This window comes from Oncorhynchus masou, unplaced genomic scaffold (genome assembly GCF_036934945.1).
Source record: "Oncorhynchus masou masou isolate Uvic2021 unplaced genomic scaffold, UVic_Omas_1.1 unplaced_scaffold_1162, whole genome shotgun sequence".
NCBI classification, from domain to species: Eukaryota; Metazoa; Chordata; class Actinopteri; order Salmoniformes; family Salmonidae; genus Oncorhynchus; species Oncorhynchus masou.
Window position 1 is genome coordinate 173,663 of NW_027001379.1, and position 22,712 is coordinate 196,374.

Consider the following 22,712-nt stretch of genomic DNA (forward strand, 5'->3'; position numbering starts at 1 on the left):
TCACACTGGTATCAGTCCCACATAGATAATTATTAGACATGACCAGCTCTTCACACTGGTATCAGTCCCATAGATAACCATTAGACATGACCAGCTCTTCACACTGGTATCAGTCCCATAGATAACTATTAGACATGACCAGCTCTTCACACTGGTATCAGTCCCATAGATAACTATTAGACATGACCAGCTCTTCACACTGGTATCAGTCCCATAGATAACTATTAGACATGACCAGCTCTTCAGACTGGTATCAGTCCCACATAGATAATTATTAGACATGACCAGCTCTTCACACTGGTATCAGTCCCCCATAGATAACTATTAGATATGACCAGCTCTTCTACACTGGTATCAGTCCCATAGATAACTATTAGACATGACCAGCTCTTCTAGACTGGTATCAGTCCCATAGATAACTATTAGACATGACCAGCTCTTCACACTGGTATCAGTCCCATAGATAACTATTAGACATGACCAGCTCTTCACACTGGTATCAGTCCCATAGATAACTATTAGACATGACCAGCTCTTCACACTGGTATCAGTCCCATAGATAACTATTAGACATGACCAGCTCTTCACACTGGTATCAGTCCCATAGATAACTATTAGACATGACCAGCTCTTCACACTGGTATCAGTCCCATAGATAACTATTAGACATGACCAGCTCTTCACACTGGTATCAGTCCCATAGATAACTATTAGACATGACCAGCTAGATAACTATTTCACACTGGTATCAGTCCCATAGATAACTATTAGACATGACCAGCTCTTCACACTGGTATCAGTCCCATAGATAACTATTAGACATGACCAGCTCTTCACACTGGTATCAGTCCCATAGATAACTATTAGACATGACCAGCTCTTCACACTGGTATCAGTCCCATAGATAACTATTAGACATGACCAGCTCTTCACACTGGTATCAGTCCCATAGATAACTATTAGACATGACCAGCTCTTCACACTGGTATCAGTCCCATAGATAACTATTAGACATGACCAGCTCTTCACACTGGTATCAGTCCCATAGATAACTATTAGACATGACCAGCTCTTCACACTGGTATCAGTCCCATAGATAACTATTAGACATGACCAGCTCTTCACACTGGTATCAGTCCCATAGATAACTATTAGACATGACCAGCTCTTCACACTGGTATCAGTCCCATAGATAACTATTAGACATGAGACATGACCAGCTCTTCACACTGGTATCAGTCCCATAGATAACTATTAGACATGACCAGCTCTTCACACTGGTATCAGTCCCATAGATAACTATTAGACATGACCAGCTCTTCACACTGGTATCAGTCCCATAGATAACTATTAGACATGACCAGCTCTTCACACTGGTATCAGTCCCCATAGATAACTATTAGACATGACCAGCTCTTCACACTGGTATCAGTCCCATAGATAACTATTAGACATGACCAGCTCTTCACACTGGTATCAGTCCCATAGATAACTATTAGACATGACCAGCTCTTCACACTGGTATCAGTCCCATAGATAACTATTAGACATGACCAGCTCTTCTTCATAGATAACACTGGTATCAGTCCCATAGATAACTATTAGACATGACCAGCTCTTCACACTGGTATCAGTCCCATAGATAACTATTAGACATGACCAGCTCTTCACACTGGTATCAGTCCCATAGATAACTATTAGACATGACCAGCTCTTCACACTGGTATCAGTCCCATAGATAACTATTAGACATGACCAGCTCTTCACACTGGTATCAGTCCCATAGATAACTATTAGACATGACCAGCTCTTCACACTGGTATCAGTCCCATAGATAACTATTAGACATGACCAGCTCTTCACACTGGTATCAGTCCCATAGATAACTATTAGACATGACCAGCTCTTCACACTGGTATCAGTCCCATAGATAACTATTAGACATGACCAGCTCTTCACACTGGTATCAGTCCCATAGATAACTATTAGACATGACCAGCTCTTCACACTGGTATCAGTCCCATAGATAACTATTAGACATGACCAGCTCTTCACACTGGTATCAGTCCCATAGATAACTATTAGACATGACCAGCTCTTCACACTGGTATCAGTCCCATAGATAACTATTAGACATGACCAGCTCTTCACACTGGTATCAGTCCCATAGATAACTATTAGACATGACCAGCTCTTCTACACTGGTATCAGTCCCATAGATAACTATTAGACATGACCAGCTCTTCACACTGGTATCAGTCCCATAGATAACTATTAGACATGACCAGCTCTTCACACTGGTATCAGTCCCATAGATAACTATTAGACATGACCAGCTCTTCACACTGGTATCAGTCCCATAGATAACTATTAGACATGACCAGCTCTTCACACTGGTATCAGTCCCATAGATAACTATTAGACATGACCAGCTCTTCTAGACTGGTATCAGTCCCATAGATAACCATTAGACATGACCAGCTCTTCACACTGGTATCTCAGTCCCATAGATAACTATTAGACATGACCAGCTCTTCTAGACTGGTATCAGTCCCATAGATAACTATTAGACATGACCAGCTCTTCACACTGGTATCAGTCCCATAGATAACTATTAGACATGACCAGCTCTTCACACTGGTATCAGTCCCATAGATAACTATTAGACATGATGTTCTGACATGACCAGCTCTTCACACTGGTATCAGTCCCATAGATAACTATTAGACATGATGTTCTGACATGACCAGCTCTTCACACTGGTATCAGTCCCATAGATAACTATTAGACATGACCAGCTCTTCACACTGGTATCAGTCCCATAGATAACTATTAGACATGACCAGCTCTTCACACTGGTATCAGTCCCACATAGATAACTATTAGACATGACCAGCTCTTCTAGACTGGTATCAGTCCCACATAGATAACTATTAGACATGACCAGCTCTTCACACTGGTATCAGTCCCATAGATAACTATTAGACATGACCAGCTCTTCACACTGGTATCTCAGTCCCATAGATAACTATTAGACATGACCAGCTCTTCACACTGGTATCAGTCCCACATAGATAACTATTAGACATGACCAGCTCTTCACACTGGTATCAGTCCCATAGATAACTATTAGACATGACCAGCTCTTCTAGACTGGTATCAGTCCCATAGATAACCATTAGACATGACCAGCTCTTCACACTGGTATCTCAGTCCCATAGATAACTATTAGACATGACCAGCTCTTCTAGACTGGTATCAGTCCCATAGATAACTATTAGACATGACCAGCTCTTCACACTGGTATCAGTCCCATAGATAACTATTAGACATGACCAGCTCTTCACACTGGTATCAGTCCCATAGATAACTATTAGACATGACCAGCTCTTCACACTGGTATCAGTCCCATAGATAACTATTAGACATGACCAGCTCTTCACACTGGTATCAGTCCCATAGATAACTATTAGACATGACCAGCTCTTCACACTGGTATCAGTCCCATAGATAACTATTAGACATGACCAGCTCTTCACACTGGTATCAGTCCCATAGATAACTATTAGACATGACCAGCTCTTCACACTGGTATCAGTCCCATAGATAACTATTAGACATGACCAGCTCTTCTAGACTGGTATCAGTCCCATAGATAACCATTAGACATGACCAGCTCTTCACACTGGTATCTCAGTCCCATAGATAACTATTAGACATGACCAGCTCTTCTAGACTGGTATCAGTCCCATAGATAACTATTAGACATGACCAGCTCTTCACACTGGTATCAGTCCCATAGATAACTATTAGACATGACCAGCTCTTCACACTGGTATCAGTCCCATAGATAACTATTAGACATGACCAGCTCTTCACACTGGTATCAGTCCCATAGATAACTATTAGACATGACCAGCTCTTCACACTGGTATCAGTCCCATAGATAACTATTAGACATGACCAGCTCTTCTAGACTGGTATCAGTCCCATAGATAACCATTAGACATGACCAGCTCTTCACACTGGTATCTCAGTCCCATAGATAACTATTAGACATGACCAGCTCTTCTAGACTGGTATCAGTCCCATAGATAACTATTAGACATGACCAGCTCTTCACACTGGTATCAGTCCCATAGATAACTATTAGACATGACCAGCTCTTCACACTGGTATCAGTCCCATAGATAACTATTAGACATGATGTTCTGACATGACCAGCTCTTCACACTGGTATCAGTCCCATAGATAACTATTAGACATGATGTTCTGACATGACCAGCTCTTCACACTGGTATCAGTCCCATAGATAACTAATAGACATGACCAGCTCTTCACACTGGTATCAGTCCCATAGATAACTATTAGACATGACCAGCTCTTCACACTGGTATCAGTCCCAAATAGATAACTATTAGACATGACCAGCTCTTCTAGACTGGTATCAGTCCCACATAGATAACTATTAGACATGACCAGCTCTTCACACTGGTATCAGTCCCATAGATAACTATTAGACATGACCAGCTCTTCACACTGGTATCTCAGTCCCATAGATAACTATTAGACATGACCAGCTCTTCACACTGGTATCAGTCCCACATAGATAACTATTAGACATGACCAGCTCTTCTAGATTGCTATCAGTCCCATAGATAACTATTAGACATGGCCAGCTCTTCACACTGGTATCTCAGTCCCATAGATAACTATTAGACATGACCAGCTCTTCACACTGGTATCAGTCCCATAGATAACTATTAGACATGACCAGCTCTTCTAGACTGGTATCAGTCCCATAGATAACCATTAGACATGACCAGCTCTTCACACTGGTATCTCAGTCCCATAGATAACTATTAGACATGACCAGCTCTTCACACTGGTATCAGTCCCATAGATAACTATTATACATGACCAGCTCTTCACACTGGTATCAGTCCCACATAGATAACTATTAGACATGACCAGCTCTTCACACTGGTATCAGTCCCATAGATAACTATTAGACATGACCAGCTCTTCACACTGGTATCAGTCCCATAGATAACTATTAGACATGACCAGCTCTTCACACTGGTATCATTCCCATAGATAACTATTAGACATGACCAGCTCTTCCACACTGGTATCAGTCCCATAGATAACTATTTGATATGACCAGCTCTCCACACTGGTATCAGTCCCATAGATAACTATTAGACATGACCAGCTCTACACACTGGTATCAGTCCCATAGATAACTATTAGACATGACCAGCTCTTCACACTGGTATCAGTCCCATAGATAACTATTAGACATGACAGGCTCTTCACACTGGTATCAGTCCCATAGATAACTATTAGACATGGCCAGCTCTTCTACACTGGTATCAGTCCCACATACATAACTATTAGACATGACCAGCTCTTCACACTGGTATCCGTCCCATAGATAACTATTAGACATGACCAGCTCTCCACACTGGTATCAGTCCCATAGATAACTATTAGACATGACCAGCTCTTCACACTGGTATCAGTCCCATAGATAACTATTAGACATGACCAGCTCTTCACACTGGTATCAGTCCCATAGATAACTATTAGACATGACCAGCTCTTCACACTGGTATCAGTCCCATAGATAACTATTAGACATGACCAGCTCTTCACACTGGTATCAGTCCCATAGATAACTATTAGACATGACCAGCTCTTCTAGACTGGTATCAGTCCCATAGATAACCATTAGACATGACCAGCTCTTCACACTGGTATCTCAGTCCCATAGATAACTATTAGACATGACCAGCTCTTCTAGACTGGTATCAGTCCCATAGATAACTATTAGACATGACCAGCTCTTCACACTGGTATCAGTCCCATAGATAACTATTAGACATGACCAGCTCTTCACACTGGTATCAGTCCCATAGATAACTATTAGACATGATGTTCTGACATGACCAGCTCTTCACACTGGTATCAGTCCCATAGATAACTATTAGACATGATGTTCTGACATGACCAGCTCTTCACACTGGTATCAGTCCCATAGATAACTATTAGACATGACCAGCTCTTCACACTGGTATCAGTCCCATAGATAACTATTAGACATGACCAGCTCTTCACACTGGTATCAGTCCCACATAGATAACTATTAGACATGACCAGCTCTTCTAGACTGGTATCAGTCCCACATAGATAACTATTAGACATGACCAGCTCTTCACACTGGTATCAGTCCCATAGATAACTATTAGACATGACCAGCTCTTCACACTGGTATCTCAGTCCCATAGATAACTATTAGACATGACCAGCTCTTCACACTGGTATCAGTCCCACATAGATAACTATTAGACATGACCAGCTCTTCTAGATTGCTATCAGTCCCATAGATAACTATTAGACATGGCCAGCTCTTCACACTGGTAACTCAGTCCCATAGATAACTATTAGACATGACCAGCTCTTCACACTGGTATCAGTCCCATAGATAACTATTAGACATGACCAGCTCTTCTAGACTGGTATCAGTCCCATAGATAACCATTAGACATGACCAGCTCTTCACACTGGTATCTCAGTCCCATAGATAACTATTAGACATGACCAGCTCTTCTAGACTGGTATCAGTCCCATAGATAACTATTAGACATGACCAGCTCTTCACACTGGTATCAGTCCCATAGATAACTATTAGACATGACCAGCTCTTCACACTGGTATCAGTCCCATAGATAACTATTAGACATGACCAGCTCTTCACACTGGTATCAGTCCCATAGATAACTATTAGACATGACCAGCTCTTCACACTGGTATCAGTCCCATAGATAACTATTAGACATGACCAGCTCTTCACACTGGTATCAGTCCCATAGATAACTATTAGACATGACCAGCTCTTCACACTGGTATCAGTCCCATAGATAACTATTAGACATGACCAGCTCTTCACACTGGTATCAGTCCCATAGATAACTATTAGACATGACCAGCTCTTCACACTGGTATCAGTCCCATAGATAACTATTAGACATGACCAGCTCTTCACACTGGTATCAGTCCCATAGATAACTATTAGACATGACCAGCTCTTCACACTGGTATCAGTCCCATAGATAACTATTAGACATGACCAGCTCTTCTAGACTGGTATCAGTCCCATAGATAACCATTAGACATGACCAGCTCTTCACACTGGTATCTCAGTCCCATAGATAACTATTAGACATGACCAGCTCTTCTAGACTGGTATCAGTCCCATAGATAACTATTAGACATGACCAGCTCTTCACACTGGTATCAGTCCCATAGATAACTATTAGACATGACCAGCTCTTCACACTGGTATCAGTCCCATAGATAACTATTAGACATGATGTTCTGACATGACCAGCTCTTCACACTGGTATCAGTCCCATAGATAACTATTAGACATGATGTTCTGACATGACCAGCTCTTCACACTGGTATCAGTCCCATAGATAACTATTAGACATGACCAGCTCTTCACACTGGTATCAGTCCCATAGATAACTATTAGACATGACCAGCTCTTCACACTGGTATCAGTCCCACATAGATAACTATTAGACATGACCAGCTCTTCTAGACTGGTATCAGTCCCACATAGATAACTATTAGACATGACCAGCTCTTCACACTGGTATCAGTCCCATAGATAACTATTAGACATGACCAGCTCTTCACACTGGTATCTCAGTCCCATAGATAACTATTAGACATGACCAGCTCTTCACACTGGTATCAGTCCCACATAGATAACTATTAGACATGACCAGCTCTTCTAGATTGCTATCAGTCCCATAGATAACTATTAGACATGGCCAGCTCTTCACACTGGTATCTCAGTCCCATAGATAACTATTAGACATGACCAGCTCTTCACACTGGTATCAGTCCCATAGATAACTATTAGACATGACCAGCTCTTCTAGACTGGTATCAGTCCCATAGATAACCATTAGACATGACCAGCTCTTCACACTGGTATCTCAGTCCCATAGATAACTATTAGACATGAACAGCTCTTCACACTGGTATCAGTCCCATAGATAACTATTATACATGACCAGCTCTTCACACTGGTATCAGTCCCACATAGATAACTATTAGACATGACCAGCTCTTCACACTGGTATCAGTCCCATAGATAACTATTAGACATGACCAGCTCTTCACACTGGTATCAGTCCCATAGATAACTATTAGACATGACCAGCTCTTCACACTGGTATCAGTCCCATAGATAACTATTAGACATGACCAGCTCTTCCACACTGGTATCAGTCCCATAGATAACTATTTGATATGACCAGCTCTCCACACTGGTATCAGTCCCATAGATAACTATTAGACATGACCAGCTCTACACACTGGTATCAGTCCCATAGATAACTATTAGACATGACCAGCTCTTCACACTGGTATCAGTCCCATAGATAACTATTAGACATGACAGGCTCTTCACACTGGTATCAGTCCCATAGATAACTATTAGACATGACCAGCTCTTCTACACTGGTATCAGTCCCACATACATAACTATTAGACATGACCAGCTCTTCACACTGGTATCCGTCCCATAGATAACTATTAGACATGACCAGCTCTCCACACTGGTATCAGTCCCATAGATAACTATTAGACATGACCAGCTCTTCACACTGGTATCAGTCCCATAGATAACTATTAGACATGACCAGCTCTTCACACTGGTATCAGTCCCATAGATAACTATTAGACATGACCAGCTCTTCCACACTGGTATCAGTCCCATAGATAACTATTAGACATGACCAGCTCTTCACACTGGTATCAGTCCCATAGATAACTATTAGACATGACCAGCTCTTCACACTGGTATCAGTCCCATAGATAACTATTAGACATGACCAGCTCTTCACACTGGTATCAGTCCCATAGATAACTATTAGACATGACCAGCTCTTCCACACTGGTATCAGTCCCATAGATAACTATTAGACATGACCAGCTCTTCACACTGGTATCAGTCCCATAGATAACTATTAGATATGACCAGCTCTTCACACTGGTATCAGTCCCATAGATAACTATTAGACATGACCAGCTCTTCACACTGGTATCAGTCCCATAGATAACTATTAGACATGACCAGCTCTTCACACTGGTATCAGTCCCATAGATAACTATTAGACATGACCAGCTCTTCACACTGGTATCAGTCCCATAGATAACTATTAGACATGACCAGCTCTTCACGCTGGTATCAGTCCCACATAGATAACTATTAGACATGACCAGCTCTTCACACTGGTATCAGTCCCATAGATAACTATTAGACATGACCAGCTCTTCACACTGGTATCAGTCCCATAGATAACTATTAGACATGACCAGCTCTTCACACTGGTATCAGTCCCATAGATAACCATTAGACATGACCAGCTCTTCACACTGGTATCTCAGTCCCATAGATAACTATTAGACATGACCAGCTCTTCTAGACTGGTATCAGTCCCATAGATAACTATTAGACATGACCAGCTCTTCACACTGGTATCAGTCCCATAGATAACTATTAGACATGACCAGCTCTACCACACTGGTATCAGTCCCATAGATAACTATTAGACATGACCAGCTCTTCACACTGGTATCAGTCCCATAGATAACTATTAGACATGACCAGCTCTTCACACTGGTATCAGTCCCATAGATAACTATTAGACATGACCAGCTCTTCACACTGGTATCAGTCCCATAGATAACTATTAGACATGACCAGCTCTTCTAGACTGGTATCAGTCCCATAGATAACCATTAGACATGACCAGCTCTTCACACTGGTATCAGTCCCATAGATAACTATTAGACATGACCAGCTCTTCACACTGGTATCAGTCCTACATAGATAACTATTAGACATGACCAGCTCTTCACACTGGTATCAGTCCCATAGATAACTATTAGACATGACCAGCTCTTCACACTGGTATCAGTCCCACATAGATAACTATTAGACATGACCAGCTCTTCACACTGGTATCAGTCCCACATAGATAACTATTAGACATGACCAGCTCTTCACACTGGTATCAGTCCCACATAGATAACTATTAGACATGACCAGCTCTTCACACTGGTATCAGTCCCACATAGATAACTATTAGATATGACCAGCTCTTCCACACTGGTATCAGTCCCATAGATAACTATTAGACATGAGCAGCTCTTCACACTGGCATCAGTCCCACATAGATAACTATTAGACATGACCAGCTCTTCACACTGGTATCAGTCCCATAGATAACTATTAGACATGAGCAGCTCTTCACACTGGTATCAGTCCCATAGATAACTATTAGACATGACCAGCTCTTCACACTGGTATCAGTCCCATAGATAACTATTAGACATGACCAGCTCTTCACACTGGTATCAGTCCCACATAGATAACTATTAGACATGAGCAGCTCTTCACACTGGTATCAGTCCCACATAGATAACTATTAGATATGACCAGCTCTTCCACACTGGTATCAGTCCCATAGATAACTATTAGACATGATGTTCTGACAGTCGTCCGGTAGTGAGAAAGCCTTCTTCAGTTCAGCATAGCCTAGTGGTTAGAGCGTTGGACGAGTAACTGAAATGGTTGCAAGTTCAACCCCCCCCCCCCCCAGCTGACAAGGTACAAATCTGTCGTTCTGCCTCTGAACAAGGCACTTAACCCCACTGTTCCTAGGCCGTCATAGAAAATAAGAATTTGTTCTGAACTCACTTGCCCAGTAAAATACATTTAAAAAATTCCACTGGTTGATAAGGACTTTTCTAAATGAACACTTCACCGGTGATCTTGTATCATTTCAGGTACAGTCCTTGAATCGAAGGATATTGCATCAGCTTCAGACGGTAGATTCTCATAACCTGTAACGAAGGAAACAAAAAAAAGTGAGAGTAACATGTCCTGGTTTAAAGAGAAATTGATATATCTTTATATTGCTTTATCTTGGCCAGGTCGCAATTGTAAATGAGAACTTGTTCTCAACTTGCCTACCTGGTTAAATAAAGGTGAAATAAAAAATAAAATAAAAATATTTCACACAGATTTCCCAGAGTAAGAATGTTCTGATTTTCAGAAGAACGTTGGACACTTCACCTAGATATCGCTAATATGACGACTGTGGTGAACAACACAGAAGCGTATCAGCTTCCGATGACCTTACTATGCTTCTTCGCCCTGAGCTCCGAGCTGCAGTGAACTGCTCCTCTTCTCGATCCACTCCAGCTCTGGTTCGCTCACATACTCTTGGTCGCGCGTTGCGTTTTTTTGGGGGGGGGCTACTTCTAAATTGCACTGCGTCCGTCGTAGTATTTCCTGGAGAGCAAGCAGGATTTTGTTCCAGACCTAATTTTAAAGAGAGAGCTCACCTAAAATGTACTAAAATCTGAATGTTTGTGTCCTTACTTTGAAAGCAGTCTTTGGACAAGGAGACTACAATCTATGATTTGGTCGCCCACTGCCATCAACCATTAGTATACGTATTTCCTGTGCAGAGCGTTCCCATTGACCTTTCTACTGTTTCTAGAGAACAGGAATCAATCTACTGACCTTTCTACTGTTTCTAGAGAACAATAATCAATCTACTGTCCTTCCTACTGTTTCTAGAGAACATGAATCAATCTACTGACCTTCCTACTGTTTCTAGAGAACAGGAATCAATCTACTGACCTTCTTACTGTTTCTAGAGAACAGGAATCAATCTACTGACCTTTCTACTGTTTCTAGAGAACGGGAATCAATCTACTGACCTTCCTACTGTTTCTAGAGAACAGGAATCAATATACTGACCTTCCTACTGTTTCTAAAGAACATGAATCAATCTACTGACCTTCCTACTGTTTCTAGAGAACAGGAATCAATCTACTGACCTTCCTACTGTTTCTAGAGAACATGAATCAATCTACTGACCTTCCTACTGTTTCTAGAGAACATGAATCAATCTACTGACCTTTCTACTGTTTCTAGAGAACGGGAATCAATCTACTGACCTTCCCACTGTTTCTAGAGAACAGGAATCAATATACTGACCTTCCTACTGTTTCTAGAGAACATGAATCAATCTACTGACCTTTCTACTGTTTCTAGAGAACAGGAATCAATCTACTGACCTTCCTACTGTTTCTAGAGAACATGAATCAATCTACTGACCTTCCTACTGTTTCTAGAGAACAGGAATCAATCTACTGACCTTCCTACTGTTTCTAGAGAACATGAATCAATCTACTGACGTTCCTACTGTTTCTAGAGAACAAGAATCAATCTACTGCCCTTCCTACTGTTTCTAGAGAACAGGAATCAATATACTGACCTTCCTACTGTTTCTAGAGAACAGGAATCAATCTACTGACCTTCCCACTGTTTCTAGAGAACATGAATCAATCTACTGACCTTCCTACTGTTTCTAGAGAACAGGAATCAATCTACTGACCTTCCTACTGTTTCTAGAGAACATGAATCAATCTACTGACCTTCCTACTGTTTCTAGAGAACAAGAATCAATCTATTGACCTTCCTACTGTTTCTAGAGAACAAGAATCAATCTACAGACCTTCCTACTGTTTCTAGAGAACAAGAATCAATCTACTGACCTTCCTACTGTTTCTAGAGAACAAGAATCAATCTACAGACCTTCCTACTGTTTCTAGAGAACAAGAATCAATCTACTGTCCTTCCTACTGTTTCTAGAGAACAGTAATCAATCTACTGACCTTCACACTGTTTCTAGAGAACATGAATCAATCTACTGACCTTCCCACTGTTTTCCCCATTCACATGTCTTGCAATCTGATTTCATCTGAATAAATTGTCAAACCACCTACAAAATATGTTTAAAAAAATATTAGCATACTTTAAATGTTCATCCCCACAAAAATCTCAGAGTAACAAAGTCATTGAATTTTGAGTGTTAATTTAATATTCAAAGCATTCTGAATACACCTGGCCTGTGTTTTTGGTCAAATATGTAGAATTACAGGAGATGAGCTTTATAACAGACCCGCCTAGGCAAAATCTCCCTACAAGCTTTCTTCAGAAGATGGCAGCCCCGAGTGCACTTTATAGGGAATAGGATTCCATAGGGTTCTGGTCTAAAGTAGTGCACTTTATAGGGAATAGGATTCCATAGGGTTCTGGTCTAAAGTAGTGCACTTTATAGGGAATAGGATTCCATAGGGTTCTGGTCTAAAGTAGTGCACTTTATAGGGAATAGGATTCCATAGGGTTCTGGTCTAAAGTAGTGCACTTTATAGGGAATAGGATTCCATAGGGTTCTGGTCTAAAGTAGTGCACTTTATAGGGAATAGGATTCCATAGGGTTCTGGTCTAAAGTAGTGCACTTTATAGGGAATAGGATTCCATAGGGTTCTGGTCTAAAGTAGTGCACTTTATAGGGAATAGGATTCCATAGGGTTCTGGTCTAAAGTAGTGCACTTTATAGGGAATAGGATTCCATAGGGTTCTGGTCTAAAGTAGTGCACTTTATAGGGAATAGGATTCCATAGGGTTCTGGTCTAAAGTAGTGCACTTTATAGGGAATAGGATTCCATAGGGTTCTGGTCTAAAGTAGTGCACTTTATAGGGAATAGGATTCCATAGGGTTCTGGTCTAAAGTAGTGCACTTTATAGGGAATAGGATTCCATAGGGTTCTGGTCTAAAGTAGTGCACTTTATAGGGAATAGGATTCCATAGGGTTCTGGTCTAAAGTAGTGCACTTTATAGGGAATAGGATTCCATAGGGTTCTGGTCTAAAGTAGTGCACTTTATAGGGAATAGGATTCCATAGGGTTCTGGTCTAAAGTAGTGCACTTTATAGGGAATAGGATTCCATAGGGTTCTGGTCTAAAGTAGTGCACTTTATAGGGAATAGGATTCCATAGGGTTCTGGTCTAAAGTAGTGCACTTTATAGGGAATAGGATTCCATAGGGTTCTGGTCTAAAGTAGTGCACTTTATAGGGAATAGGATTCCATAGGGTTCTGGTCTAAAGTAGTGCACTTTATAGGGAATAGGATTCCATAGGGTTCTGGTCTAAAGTAGTGCACTTTATAGGGAATAGGATTCCATAGAGTTCTGGTCTAAAGTAGTGCACTTTATAGGGAATAGGATTCCATAGGGTTCTGGTCTAAAGTAGTGCACTTTATAGGAATAGGATTCCATAGGGTTCTGGTCTAAAGTAGTGCACTTTATAGGGAATAGGATTCCATAGGGTTCTGGTCTAAAGTAGTGCACTTTATAGGGAATAGGATTCCATAGGGTTCTGGTCTAAAGTAGTGCACTTTATAGGAATAGGATTCCATAGGTTCTGGTCTAAAGTAGTGCACTTTATAGGGAATAGATTCCATAGGGTTCTGGTCTAAAGTAGTGCACTTTATAGGGAATAGGATTCCATAGGGTTCTGGTCTAAAGTAGTGCACTTTATAGGGAATAGGATTCCATAGAGTTCTGGTCTAAAGTAGTGCACTTTATAGGGAATAGGATTCCATAGGGTTCTGGTCTAAAGTAGTGCACTTTATAGGGAATAGGATTCCATAGGGTTCTGGTCTAAAGTAGTGCACTTTATAGGGAATAGGATTCCATAGGGTTCTGGTCTAAAGTAGTGCACTTTATAGGGAATAGGATTCCATAGGGTTCTGGTCTAAAGTAGTGCACTTTATAGGGAATAGGATTCCATAGGGTTCTGGTCTAAAGTAGTGCACTTTATAGGGAATAGGATTCCATTCAGGACACAGATTGTCACTGAGAGACGAATAAAGTCATTATGACGATGGACACATAGCCAGCTAAAAGTTATGACTGATTGACTCCATTTAGCTGTTGGCATTGACTCATTAGACCGTCAGACTGAGATAGATAGACATATTTTTATTTATTTAACCTTTATTTAAATAGATAGATAGATACTGTAGATATATAGACGTGGCTTCTGTATGACAGCAGTGAACGTAATACAACACTGACTACGCTACCTGTTGCCCCTATAATGTTTGTTTGATGTATGCTGTACATACCTAGTTATTGGTCCTTAGCTCCTGCTGTCAACCCGTCTTCATCATCGAAGACCCACCTACAGAGTTTGCTGTTTTGGCGACTTTTATCCGTGGTTCCACCCGCCCGGGCCTCTCCTGCCGCTGGTTCTGCTCGACAGTCGGGCTTTCAATCAACATCAGAGTGGAACAGCTTGACTTTGAACTCCGAAGGACGAAAGGCCAGAGCTCGCTAGCTGGAAACCACATAGCTAACGTTAAAGTCTCCACCAGCGTCACTGAACTTCCACTAAAGTGTGCTTGTTGACCAGACGGAAAGCCTACAGTGTTGAGGTGGAAGCCGTGCACACAGCTTCTGGATGTGTCATTGCAAAGATACTGCCAACTTTTATCTGTGGTATTTGTTTCTTTCAAAGAAAGTTAAATTTGCAGTTTTAAGTCAGCGCTGAGTAATCAGGTGAAAAGTCAAACTGTCCTCTCGATAGTAGCTTTCCCTGGTGGTCTAGTGGTTAGGATTCGGCGCTCTCACCGCCGCGGCCCGGGTTCGATTCCCGGTCAGGGAACACACTTTTTTTTTTAATTTGAAAGCGAAAGGATGTCAGAAAGTAACACTGTAAACGTTCGTTTTCAAATACAACTGATCAAATGTGGATTTACATTATTCTTTGTAACATTTAAAATGTAAGCGTAGTTTAAAAAAAAAAAAAAGGCGAGTTCACTGACCGGGAATCGAACCCGGGCCGCGGCGGTGAGAGCGCCGAATCCTAACCACTAGACCACCAGGGAAAGCTTTTTGTAGTCAAGTGAAAAGTCAAACTCTCCCGACACAAGTAGCTTTCCATGGTAGTCTGGTGGTTCAATTCAGGGAACTACGGCCCGGTCAGGGAACAGACTATTTTATTTTTATTTTATTAAAACAACGCTTATATTTTGAATGTTACAAAAGAGTATGTAAATCCACATTTGATCAGTTGTAACGTTTTCCGTGTTATTTTCTGCCATCCTTGTGTCTGCCTCATGACTTCGTTTCAATGAAGTCAGCAGATTTTAATGTTCGCCATTTTTCTGTTTCAGATTTCTTTGGTGTTGTTTCCTGGTTTTACGTTTTTTATTTTTTTTTATTTCACTGTTGCGTGTTCCGACGCTGTGAAATGCTACCACTCCACAGTTTGGAAAGCTTTGTACATTTCCCCTGGTAGTGTGTAACAAAACGACAGATTGAACAATGAGACAGATATTTCACAAGATGTATAAATGTGAAGCATCCGGGTTGACGTTCCCACTCACTACCAAATATGGTAGTGAGAGGAAGCCCAGTGCCCAGCAGGGGGAGAAGATGGAGCGAGATGGATTTTGGCCAAATTTCTACTATTTATTTATTTTTTATCGATGAAACGTTTGATCTCTGCTCCTTGCATGTTCTGCCTACTAAGATAATTTTGCTTCCATTGGAAACAACAGGCAGTGGTCCATCTTGGATTAATTAGACACATCTTTGACTTAACAGTAGACACTGGTGGTGTCTAACAGTAGAAACTCTTGTCCTCTCGTTTTCGCCTTCATTAACCTCCTGTCTTATGTCACCATACCAAACGTAACCTAATCATACTAAATGGAGTCTATCGGATTTACATACAGAATAACATGAAATGGTCTGAGACCAGAGAGGGGTGAAGGGAGAGACAGCAACTAACCAAGCAGACTCCTGCTATCATAACTAGGTTATTTATCATTAAATACTCCTCCCTGCTCCCCAGCCTGGTCTCAGACCATTTCATATTATTCTGCAAAGTACCTGTACCTTGGACTGGATCAGATATGATTACATAGTACCTGTACCTTGGACTGGATCAGATATGATTACATAGTACCTGTACCTTGGACTGGATCAGATATGATTACATAGTACCTGTACCTTGGACTGGATCAGATATGATTACATAGTACCTGTACCTTGGACTGGATCAGATATGATTACATAGTACCTGTACCTTGACTGATTACATAGTACCTGTACCTTGGACTGGATCAGATATGATTACATAGTACCTGTACCTTGGACTGGATCAGATATGATTACATAGTACCTGTACCTTGGACTGGATCAGATATGATTACATAGTACCTGTACCTTGGACTGGATCAGATATGATTACATAGTACCTGTACCTTGGACTGGATCAGATATGATTACATAGTACCTGTACCTTGGACTGGATCAGATATGATTACATAGTACCTGTACCTTGGACTGGATCAGATATGATTACATAGTACCTGTACCTTGGACTGGATCAGATATGATTACATAGTACCTGTACCTTGGACTGGATCAGATATGATTACATAGTACCTGTACCTTGGACTGGATCAGATATGATTACATAGTACCTGTACCTTGGACTGGATCAGATATGATTACATAGTACCTGTACCTTGGACTGGATCAGATATGATTACATATAGTACCTGTACCATAGTACCTGGACTGGATCAGATATGATTACATAGTACCTGTACCTTGGACTGGATCAGATATGATTACATAGTACCTGTACCTTGGACTGGATCAGATATGATTACATAGTACCTGTACCTTGGACTGGATCAGATATGATTACATAGTACCTGTACCTTGGACTGGATCAGATATGATTACATAGTACCTGTACCTTGGACTGGATCAGATATGACTACATAGTACCTGTACCTTGGACTGGATCAGATATGATTACATAGTACCTGTACCTTGGACTGGATCAGATATGATTACATAGTACCTGTACCTTGGACTGGATCAGATATGATTACATAGTACCTGTACCTTGGACTGGATCAGATATGATTACATAGTACCTGTACCTTGGACTGGATCAGATATGATTACATAGTACCTGTACCTTGGACTGGATCAGATATGATTACATAGTACCTGTACCTTGGACTGGATCAGATATGATTACATAGTACCTGTACCTTGGACTGGATCAGATATGATTACATAGTACCTGTACCTTGGACTGGATCAGATATGATTACATAGTACCTGTACCTTGACTGATCAGATATGATTACATAGTACCTGTACCTTGACTGGATCAGATATGATTACTTAGTACCTGGACTCAGATATGATTACATAGTACCTGTACCTTGGACTGGATCAGATATGATTACATAGTACCTGTACCTTGGACTGGATCAGATATGATTACATAGTACCTGTACCTTGGACTGGATCAGATATGATTACATAGTACCTGTACCTTGGACTGGATCAGATATGACTACATAGTACCTGTACCTTGGACTGGATCAGATATGATTACATAGTACCTGTACCTTGGACTGGATCAGATATGATTACATAGTACCTGTACCTTGGACTGGATCAGATATGATTACATAGTACCTGTACCTTGGACTGGATCAGATATGATTACATAGTACCTGTACCTTGGACTGGATCAGATATGATTACATAGTACCTGTACCTTGGACTGGATCAGATATGATTACATAGTACCTGTACCTTGGACTGGATCAGTACCTGGATATGATTACACTAGTACATAGTACCTTGGACTGGATCAGATATGATTACATAGTACCTGTACCTTGGACTGGATCAGATATGATTACATAGTACCTGTACCTTGGACTGGATCAGATATGATTACATAGTACCTGTACCTTGGACTGGATCAGATATGATTACATAGTACCTGTACCTTGGACTGGATCAGATATGATTACATAGTACCTGTACCTTGGACTGGATCAGATATGATTACATAGTACCTGTACCTTGGACTGGATCAGATATGATTACATAGTACCTGTACCTTGGACTGGATCAGATATGATTACATAGTACCTGTACCTTGGACTGGATCAGATATGATTACATAGTACCTGTACCTTGGACTGGATCAGATATGATTACATAGTACCTGTACCTTGGACTGGATCAGATATGATTACATAGTACCTGTACCTTGGACTGGATCAGATATGATTACATAGTACCTGTACCTTGGACTGGATCAGATATGATTACATAGTACCTGTACCTTGGACTGATCAGATATGATTACATAGTACCTGTACCTTGGACTGGATCAGATATGATTACATAGTACCTGTACTTGACTGGATCAGATATGATTACATAGTACCTGTACCTTGGACTGGATCAGATATGATTACATAGTACCTGTACCTTGGACTGGATCAGATATGATTACATAGTACCTGTACCTTGGACTGGATCAGATATGATTACATAGTACCTGTACCTTGGACTGGATCAGATATGATTACATAGTACCTGTACCTTGGACTGGATCAGATATGATTACATAGTACCTGTACCTTGGACTGGATCAGATATGATTACATAGTACCTGTACCTTGGACTGGATCAGATATGATTACATAGTACCTGTCTTGGACTGGATCAGATATGATTACATAGTACCTGTACCTTGGACTGGATCAGATATGATTACATAGTACCTGTACCTTGGACTGGATCAGATATGATTACATAGTATTACATACTGGATCAGATATGATTACATAGTACCTGTACTTGGACTGGATCAGATATGATTACATGTACCTGTACCTTGGACTGGATCAGATATGATTACATAGTACCTGTACCTTGGACTGGATCAGATATGATTACATAGTACCTGTCTTGGACTGGATCAGATATGATTACATAGTACCTGTACCTTGGACTGGATCAGATATGATTACATAGTACCTGTACCTTGGACTGGATCAGATATGATTACATAGTACCTGTACCTTGGACTGGATCAGATATGATTACATAGTACCTGTACCTGGACTGGATCAGATATGATTACATAGTACCTGTACCTTGGACTGGATCAGATATGATTACATAGTACCTGTACCTTGGACTGGATCAGATATGATTACATAGTACCTGTACCTTGGACTGGATCAGATATGATTACATAGTACCTGTACCTTGGACTGGATCAGATATGATTACATAGTACCTGTACCTTGGACTGGATCAGATATGATTACATAGTACCTGTACCTTGGACTGGATTACATATACCACTCTTGGACTGGATATGATTACATAGTACCTGTACCTTGGACTGGATCAGATATGATTACATAGTACCTGTACCTTGGACTGGATCAGATATGATTACATAGTACCTGTACCTTGGACTGGATCAGATATGATTACATAGTACCTGTACCTTGGACTGGATCAGATATGATTACATAGTACCTGTACCTTGGACTGGATCAGATATGATTACATAGTACCTGTACTGGATCTTGGACTGGATCAGATATGATTACATAGTACCTGTACCTTGGACTGGATCAGATATGATTACATAGTACCTGTACCTTGGACTGGATCAGATATGATTACATAGTACCTGTACCTTGGACTGGATCAGATATGATTACATAGTACCTGTACCTTAGGACTGGATCAGATATGATTACATAGTACCTGTACCTTGGACTGGATCAGATATGATTACATAGTACCTGTACCTTGGACTGGATCAGATATGATTACATAGTACCTGTGGACTGATCAGATATGAATACATAGGACTGGATCAGATATGATTACATAGTACCTGTACCTTGGACTGGATCAGATATGATTACATAGTACCTGTACCTTGGACTGGATCAGATATGATTACATAGTACCTGTACCTTGGACTGGATCAGATATGATTACATAGTACCTGTACCTTGGACTGGATCAGATATGATTACATAGTACCTGTACCTTGGACTGGATCAGATATGATTACATAGTACCTGTACCTTGGACTGGATCAGATATGATTACATAGTACCTGTACCTTGGACTGGATCAGATATGATTACATAGTACCTGTACCTTGGACTGGATCAGATATGATTACATAGTACCTGTACCTTGGACTGGATCAGATATGATTACATAGTACCTGTACCTTGGACTGGATCAGATATGATTACATAGTACCTGTACCATAGTACCTGTACCCTGGACTGGATCAGATATGATTACATAGTACCTGTACCTTGGACTGGATCAGATATGATTACATAGTACCTGTACCTTGGACTGGATCAGATATGATTACATAGTACCTGTACCTTGGACTGGATCAGATATGATTACATAGTACCTGTAGTGACCATAGTACCCTTGGACTGGATCAGATATGATTACATAGTACCTGTGGACCAGATATGATTTGTACCTGACTGGATCAGATATGATTACATAGTACCTGTACCTTGGACTGGATCAGATATGATTACATAGTACCTGTACCTTGGACTGGATCAGATATGATTACATAGTACCTGTACCTTGGACTGGATCAGATATGATTACATAGTACCTGTACCTTGGACTGGATCAGATATGATTACATAGTACCTGTAGACTGGATCAGATATGATTACATAGTACCTTGGACTGGATCAGATATGATTACATAGTACCTGTACCTTGGACTGGATCAGATATGATTACATAGTACCTGTACCTTGGACTGGATCAGATATGATTACATAGTACCTGTACCTTGGACTGGATCAGATATGATTACATAGTACCTGTACCTTGGACTGGATCAGATATGATTACATAGTACCTGTACCTTGGACTGGATCAGATATGATTACATAGTACCTGTATCCTTGGACTGGATCAGATATGATTACATAGTACCTGTACTGGATCTTGGACTGGATCAGATATGATTACATAGTACCTGTACCTTGGACTGGATCAGATATGATTACATAGTACCTGTACCTTGGACTGGATCAGATATGACTACATAGTACCTGTACCTTGGACTGGATCAGATATGATTACATAGTACCTGTACCTTGGATCAGATATGATTACATAGTACCTGTACCTTGGACTGGATCAGATATGATTACATAGTACCTGTACCTTGGACTGGATCAGATATGATTACATAGTACCTGTACCTTGGACTGGATCAGATATGATTACATAGTACCTGTACCTTGGACTGGATCAGATATGATTACATAGTACCTGTACCTTGGACTGGATCAGATATGATTACATAGTACCTGTACCTTGGACTGGATCAGATATGATTACATAGTACCTGTACCTTGGACTGGATCAGAGTACCTGTACCTGATATGATTACATAGTACCTGTACCTTGGACTGGATCAGATATGATTACATAGTACCTGTACCTTTGTACCTGTACCTTGGACTGGATCAGATATGATTACATAGTACCTGTACCTTGGACTGGATCAGATATGATTACATAGTACCTGTACCTTGGACTGGATCAGATATGATTACATAGTACCTGTACCTTGGACTGGATCAGATATGATTACATAGTACCTGTACCTTGGACTGGATCAGATATGATTACATAGTACCTGTACCTTGGACTGGATTACATAGTACCTGTAGACTGGATCAGATATACATAGTACCTGTACCTTGGACTGGATCAGATATGATTACATAGTACCTGTACCTTGGACTGGATCAGATATGATTACATAGTACCTGTACCAGATATGATTACATAGACTGGATCAGATATGATTACAGATATGATTACATAGTACCTGTAC

At 40.7% G+C, this 22,712-nt stretch overlaps 2 non-coding genes across 2 annotated transcripts; one reads left to right on the forward strand and one right to left on the reverse strand.

The window, feature by feature from the left end:
- Positions 1-15,539: 15,539 nt before the first annotated feature.
- On the forward strand, positions 15,540-15,611 carry trnae-cuc (transfer RNA glutamic acid (anticodon CUC)). Its single transcript has one exon. It is a non-coding gene; the product is annotated as a tRNA-Glu (tRNA).
- Positions 15,612-15,762: 151 nt separating this feature from the next.
- Positions 15,763-15,834, reverse strand: trnae-cuc (transfer RNA glutamic acid (anticodon CUC)). The gene has a single exon. It is a non-coding gene; the product is annotated as a tRNA-Glu (tRNA).
- Between the last annotated feature and the right edge of the window lie 6,878 nt (positions 15,835-22,712).